The sequence below is a fragment of the Ictalurus furcatus genome, chromosome 8, assembly GCF_023375685.1.
Source record: "Ictalurus furcatus strain D&B chromosome 8, Billie_1.0, whole genome shotgun sequence".
Classification (NCBI taxonomy): Eukaryota; Metazoa; Chordata; class Actinopteri; order Siluriformes; family Ictaluridae; genus Ictalurus; species Ictalurus furcatus.
The window spans coordinates 8349409-8357499 of NC_071262.1; the positions used below are offsets into that span (position 1 = coordinate 8349409).

An 8091-nucleotide genomic window follows, 5' to 3' on the forward strand; every position below is an offset into this window, starting at 1 on the left:
CGCACACTGCATCAAATTGGTCTGCATGGCTGTCGTCCCAGAAGAAAGCCTCTTCTAAAGATGATGCACATGAAAGCCTGCAAACAGTTTGCTGAAGACAAGCAGACTAACGACATGGATTACTGGAACCCAGATAAACTTATTTGATTCAGATGGTGTCAAGCATTTTTGGCTGCAACCAGGTGAGTAGTACAAAGACAAGTGTGTCTTGCCTACAGTCAAGCATGGTGGTGGGAGTGTCATGGTCTGGGGCTGCATGAGTGCTGCCGGCACTGCCTAGCTACAGTTCATTGAGGGAGCCATGAATGCCAACATGCACTGTGACATACTGAAGCAGAGAATAATCCCTCCCCAAACACACCTCCAAGACGAGCTGAGATATCGAGGCTTCCGTAAACATCCGTATAACCACAATTTGTTGTGAGCCATGAGACAAGGCCACCATGGTTAGACCAAGTCAAATAAAAATCTAGTGGTTTTGTAATATCAATACATAAAGGTAATCACTCAAAAACATTTAAGAAAATTAAAAAATGGCCAAGCAACAAACTTTAACATTTTTGGACCACTTCAGGTGGACTGACCTGTTTACTCCTGTACGGTGAAAATCTGTGGATAGAACACAGTCATTGTTGTTGCAGCTAAAAACAAAACAAAAAATGTACCTGAAAATGGAGTTTGTGGAAGAAGAGACAACTGGACCTATAGCTAAATGATGGTACTCGGATGCCCAGTCATGGTGGCCCCCATACAAAGACCGGTTGCTGAAGAGCATCAGGATGATGGAGGCACCACAGCCAAACATCAGGCCAGAATTCTGCATGAGTCAGGTAAGCAGAATAAATTACTCTGTAAATAAACATTATTAAAACAGATGGTAAAGTCACTAGTACATTTTAACATCACCAACAAATGGAAAAGAAAGAAGCAGAAGAAAAACTCATGCTACACTGATGACAAACCTAGAATGCCTGGGAAAATATATATATATAATAATAAGATAATATTCTGCCTGATATAGAAATAAAAAAGAATCTTTAATAAAATAATCTACTTTAAGCCATCATTAAATATGAAAATCTCATGAAAAATGACTAAATTACACATAAATACAAAAAGTGTACAAGTATGGTTCTCCAGTGGATGTGTGGAGAAGAAACATCTATTAAACGTTTGTCACGTCTCGTGACGTAAGGAAGATATGACGGATGCAAGTGCAGTTTGACAGTTTTATTAAAGAGAGACACAGGTAGATAAATCCAAATTGTAATCCATAAACGTAATCCAAAACATGCAAAAGGTCAGGCAATCGGCAAACAGGCATACATGAGGAATCAAGGTCGTGGTCATGAGATACAGGTTCGATATACCCAACATGGAACATAAACAATCGCGAGAGACTGGGAGCAGAGAAACCAGCGTGAACGACTATGACTATGACTATGGTAAGGAATCTAACAAACATAATCAGCCTCATAATGGCTCGTAAATACTAACATTTGTACACACACACACACACACACACACACATTATATATGTATATAAATAGCGTTCATGTTTGTTCATAATTACACGTTTGTTTTTTACATATTTAAAGTTTTATTTGGTTATGTCGGCTTTAAGTCAGTTGGTTTGTCAGCATGTCGTTGGTAAGTATTAATTAGCCTTTTTACATCGTAACACATGTTGAAAATAACAATCATATAATAGATACAACTAAATAGTATAATTACATATACAATAATCTACGCTCCTCACTGAAAAACGGTTAATGGTTCTGAATCTCTCGGAGAAAACAGCTGTGACTGACAGCATCCTGTTTACATAAGTTCCATTTAATCGACATGGTCCAATCACAGGTCAGGGCGGGAACATTTGAAGCTTTTCTCTACTTGGATAATTGTGATTGGTTTAGCCCATCAGCGCTGAGAAATCTAAACTCCAGTCCCATGCTTTAGCAGTGGCCTGGATGAAATAGGCTGGCACTGATTAAGTGTAATCAGCACTAAATCCACGAAACAAGCAATATTAACATGCAATAATCATTATGTAGACCCAGTAGTTCAGGGGTGTCCACACTTGGTCCTGGAGGGCCACTGTCCTGCAGAGTTTAGACTTCAACTTGTCTCCACACCTGCCTGGAAGTTTCTAGAATGCCTAGGAAGCCCTTGATTATCCGTTTAAGATTTAAATGGGATCAGGAGCTAAACTGTGCAGACAATGGCCCTCCAGGAGCAGGAATGGACACCTCTCCACTAGTTCTTCCCATCCATAGTTAAAATGTTGTGTTAAAATGGTTACCTCCGTGCTGATGAAACTCCGGCATCAGCGGATGTGTTGGCCCCGTTTCTACCTGCTGTTAAGATGAGTTTTTGGTGAATCATAAGTGATTCAAGGTGCATTTCCGCCACTTACTCGGCTGGAGTGTGGAGCATGATGAATGTTCGTGACAAAACAACTAGTTACATTTTTTTCAAAGGATCTGAAATCCTATTTATTACACCTATTGCTTTCATATATTTTGTAATTACATAATAGACTTTATACTGTGTTAATGCATTCGTTAGTATTGTTTTAAGAGTTCCATATTCGACATTCAACACATTTAATTCTTCTATTAGTTGAATTCGTTCTCTTTCATATGCTACACAATTTAATAATATGTTCCACAGTCTCTGGCATTCCACATTTATTGCAATTACCTGACTCATGTTTGCCAATAATAAATAGTGACTGATTAAGAGCTGTGTGACCAATACGGAGTCTAGATAATATTGTGTTCTCCTTCCTACTTCCAAAGTTTTTCCTCCCATTTACTTGTTTATGAATGTTGTATAGATGACAACCTTTTACCTCCTCATCCCACATCTCTTGCCATTTCTTAATCATAGCCCCTGTAATTATTCCTTTCATTGCTGCTTTACTTAGTGATATGTTTATATCTGTGTTGGTGTATTTTAGTGCCTTCTTAGCCATTTGATCAGCTTCCTCATTTCCTTCTATCCCAGCATGTGTCGGTACCATAGCAATGATGTACTTAATCTACAAGTACAATGATGTACTTAATCTACAAGTAATCTATTTGTACAATCTCATTCTTAGGAACATATCCCTTTTTGTTATTCATTTCATGGAAATAACCACGCAGGTATCACCTCGTCTCTAATCAAGAAGTGAAGCGCTGGTTGGCACTTGCTTCCCAGAAATTAAACCACGCCCCCACTCCATGACGTATTTACAGCTATATTAGGTCCATGACTATTAAAATAACATTTTTAGGCAACTGTAAGGAAAATAAAATAAACATTTGTTTGTCATTTTACTTTGTTTCATTTAATTTTAATTTAACTCTCATGCAACACCTGCCATTTATAATGGAACTCAATTCAAACTCTTATGTTTTACCCACTGGTCAAAAAATGCCCCGTGGCCATGATTTACATGAGCCACTACTAGTAAATGAATAAAAGCACACATTTAGGTTCAATACATGACAAAAATGACAGTTAATGTTATATTGTTTCCCCAACTACAGAAAGTTCTCTACAGTCAACCTCACTCACTCACCGGTAGCAGCCACAGTTAACACTCTGTCAAAAACCGGGTATGTGCACTCATTAACTTACTACTTATACTAATTAGCAAAGATGATGGTGGTAGTGACCTCCATGCTTTATTTATTCTTAAGGTTTGAACAGTTACAGCGCTCCTATGAAGCATGTTGTTACGCCTCACCGGGAGATGGCACTGCGGCGCGGCTTCTGAGTGGACACGTGACTTGTGTTTTGATTCGTTCTCTTCCTGCTTGAGTACTGGTTTATGTTAGAGGATGTCTTTGATTTGCCCCAGGTGTCCATGGTTTAGTATAATTATGTTGGCTATTTAAACCCCTCGTGTGGCTGCCCACTTCGCGCAGTATTATTATTTGTAACGTAGATGCCAGTGTGATAGATATCGGCATTAACAGTGTAGCATGTAGGTTTAGCATGCAGGTTTAGCATGCTAGCGGTCTCATTTCCATGTCCTGTTTCCTGCCTCAACTTTAGTCTCATGTTTACTCGTATCTAATTCCGTAAAGATTGCGTTCCCTGTGTTTGGTTTTTGTTTGTTTGTTTATGAATAAAGACAGCGCTCCTGCGCCTAATTCCTGTGTATCCCTGTGTATCGTTACAGAATACTGCACCTCGAACGTGGAAGCAGCAGATCAACATGAGCACAGACTTGGGCCGAGCGTTCTGGGAAAGGAGTAGGCGCATCGACAAAACACTGGCTCAGATCGATTGCCGGCTAGCACAATGGGAGCTGCTGCAGCAAGCCGGCCCATGCACCACATCGCCATCCGCGCAATTTCCCACGCCCCCGCTGCAGGGGAATTGGAGCCTCCCACTGCAGGGGAATTATACTACACCATGCAGCCAGCAAAGCTACCTGAACTCCTGGAGCCTCCCACTGCAGGGGAATTGCACCATGCTGCCCAGCCCGGAACCGAAGGCTGACCTAGAACTTTTTTTTTGGGGGGGGGCAACGACGACATCAGAGCTCCAGCCTGAGGCCTACGGGGAGGCCTCAGCTGTGGAGCTCCCGCCTGAGGTCAACATGGCGACCTCAGAGCTACAGCTTGAGGCCTGCGGGGAGGTCTCGGCTGTGGAGCTCCTGCACACCGAAGAAGCTGTCCTGCCGCCCTGCCCAGCCGGGGAGGCTGTCCCGCCACCCTGCCTGGCCGGGGAGGCCGTCCCGCAGTCCTACCCAGCCAAGGAGCCCGTCCCGCTGTCCAGTCCAGCTGAGGAGGCTGTCCCGCTGCCCTGTCCAGCCGGGGAGGCTGTCCTGCTGTCCAGTGCTGCTGGGGGCGTCGTCCAGCGTTCCAGTCCCTCTGGGGACGCCGCCCAGCCTTCGAGTCCCGCTGGGAACGCCCAGCGGGACTGGATGATGGTGGTAGTGACCTCCATGCTTTATTTATTCTTAAGGTTTGAACAGTTACAGCGCTCCTATGAAGCATGTTGTTACGCCTCGCCGGGAGATGGCACAGTGGCTCAGCTTCTGAGTGGACACGTGGCTTGTGTTTTGATTCGTTCTCTTCCTCCTTGAGTACTGGTTTATGTTAGAGGATGTCTTTGATTTGCCCCAGGGGTCCATGGTTTAGTATAATTATGTTGGCTATTTAAAACCTTCGTGTGGCTGCGCACTTCGCACAGTATTATTATTTGTAACGTAGATGCTAGTGTGATAGATATCGGCGTTAACAGTGTAGCATGTAGGTTTAGCATGCAGGTTTAGCATGCTAGTGGTCTCATTTCCATGTCCTGTCTCCTGCCTCAACTTTAGTCTCATGTTTACTCGTATCTAATTCCGTAAAGACCGTGTTCCCTGTGTTTGGTTTTTGTTTGTTTGTTTATGAATAAAGACAGCGCTCCTGCGCCTACTTCCTGTTTATCCCTGTGTATCGTTACACATGTATAGAGTCACAGTGATAAGACACAGTGATAAGAGCATTTAAATAGCAATACTAACTGCACTGTTCAGGTCCGATCTGAAAAAAAAATCATGAATATCACGAACAACATGAATCCCACCAATGCCATAGAAGCGTACAATACGCGAGCGGCACGCTGGGTCAACATCACGTGCAACGATGAGAGTCCACAAGCCTATCACGGGACGGTGTATCTGAACAGCTTCGTGTACTGCATCGGAGGATTCGACAGTGTGAATTACATCAACAGTGTGAGAAGGTTTGACCCCATCACCAGAACCTGGGCTCAGGTGAGCCCCATGCACTCTTGCCGGTGTTACGTTAGCATGTGTGTGCTGGATGGTCATATCTATGCGATGGGAGGATTTGATGACATCGAACATCTGAATACGGTCGAGCGATATAAACTTGAGAATGATCAGTGGCACATGATCGCGCCGATGCATGAACGAAGGAGCGACTTTAGCGCTACAGGACTGAACGGCAAAGTTTACTTATGCGGAGGGTTTAACCAGTGCGAGTGTTTGTTCACGGGGGAGTATTACAGTCCTCAGACGGGAGCGTGGACCCTCATCCCCCCCATGATGATCAGAAGGACTGGACTGGGCGTGGTCGCATACGGAGGACAGGTTTACTCTGTTGGGGGATTTGATGGTGATAATGAGCTAAGCGATGTAGAGGTGTATAATCCTCAGACCAACGTATGGAGACAAGGTCCAGCCATGAACAACCAGTGCAGCAACTTCGGCATTGAGGTGCTGGACGATATCCTGTTCGTTGCTGGAGGAAATAACAGCACTACCACCATGGATGAAGTGGAGTGATATGATGAGCAGACTTCTGAATGGCATGTGGTCAAAAACATGGGGATTTCCCACTGTGGTCTGAGCTGCTTTGTGCTGTCTGGTTTACCAAACATGGCTGAGTACGCCACGCCCCGAGACAATCACTACGGAGTCCCTCAGAGCTCATGGAGCACCAGGGGCTACCTCACACCTCCTGCCAACGTCTGAGACATACAAATAAACCACTCCCTTCATCAGCATCCTTTTGTTCTCGAGAATCAAATTAAACATTCTGAAGCAGTCAAACTCCTGAATTTGCCTTTTGTTTACTCTCATATGCTGCAAGCCATGGTACTGAAACTCATAAAACCACAACGTCCCTCATGGAGACGTGCGATGGAATAGTTAATGTCCACCGTCCTGAGATCTCACACTCACACACATACACACACCTGATGTCACAACGACATGGCGGTGCTCACATGGTCAACGCTAAACAGAATTCCCTTCATGTTATTTTCTACGTGATAAAACTGGACTTTGTTGATGTGTAGCCCAATTCCTCTTCCCAAGCACTAATGGTTTTGATATTGTAAGAATTGTCCTGTGACCAGATCGTTGCATATATCCGTGAAATAATGCCACCCTTATGAGGATTCAGCTTGAACACCTCTTCCCATGCAGACTTTGTAGGTAAGGAGAGAAAACCAGCGAACAGGGAGGAGACACAATGCCTAATTTGAAAGAAACGGAATAGGTAAGATGGAGGCAGGCTGAATGATGAGGATAATTCAGAAAAGTTTGCAAACACATTATTAATGAAAATATCCTCAAAGCATTTCAGACCCTTCTTTTCCCACAAAGAGAATGTGGAATCTATAAAGGAGGGGGGAAAGAGGTGGTTATTACATATTGGTGCCATGGTTGAGGCAGAGATGGATTTAAAATGACTGTGAAACTGATAGAAAATTTTTAGAGAGGTACATATTATTGGATTATCTGTGTATTGTGAAAGGGGTATAGCAAGGGAGGAGAACACCATAGCAGGGTGCGAGGTTGAAATACAAGACCTTGCTTCTAAGTGGCACCATGGACGAGAGGGGGGGTGCACCCAAAGCACCAGTTTCTGAATAATAATACATGGAATTGGGCAGTGAGAGGCCACCACTTAGTTGACTCCTTTGAAGTGAAAATTTGGAAACCCTTTTTTTCCTGCCCATATAAAAGAGGAAATTAATTGGTCTATATTCTTGAAGAAATATTTGGGTAAAAACAAAGGGATAGACTGGAAAAGGTAGAGGAATTTTGGAAGAATGTTCATTTTTACCGTGTTTATTCTACTAAGAGGGGATAATGGTAGAGCCATTGAAATTAAGGGTGTAAAATTCGCCACCATTAATGCAGAATAGGAACGGATGACATTAACTCCGAGATATTTGAATTTTGAATCCTCCAAATGAAAAGGTATTTCAGTCTGTATTATCTTTTGGCCAGATTGGTTTCTGGGGAAGCATTCACTCTTTTGTAGGTTCAGTTTATACCCGGAAAATTTCCCAAAGTCATTTAATACACGTATTATCTCTGGAATATATGCAATTGGATCTGTAACATAAAGCAGTAAGTCGTCAGCATATAGGGTTAGTTTATTTTCAATTCCTTTACGAATTATACCCTGAAATACAGGAAGAGTTCTAAGCGTTATCGAGAGAGGCTCAATCACTATGGCAAAAAATAAGGGAGACAGAGGACATCCCTGGCACGTAACCCATGACAAAGTAAAATAGTCAGATTTAGCATCGTTGGTGTATATATATATATAAACGTTACCGGATCGC

General features: G+C 43.0%; 1 pseudogene; it reads left to right on the forward strand.

Moving 5' to 3' along the window:
- The first annotated feature begins 5560 nt into the window (after nucleotides 1–5560).
- LOC128611266 (kelch-like protein 10) lies at nucleotides 5561–6688 on the forward strand (annotated as a pseudogene).
- Nucleotides 6689–8091: the final 1403 nt, after the last annotated feature.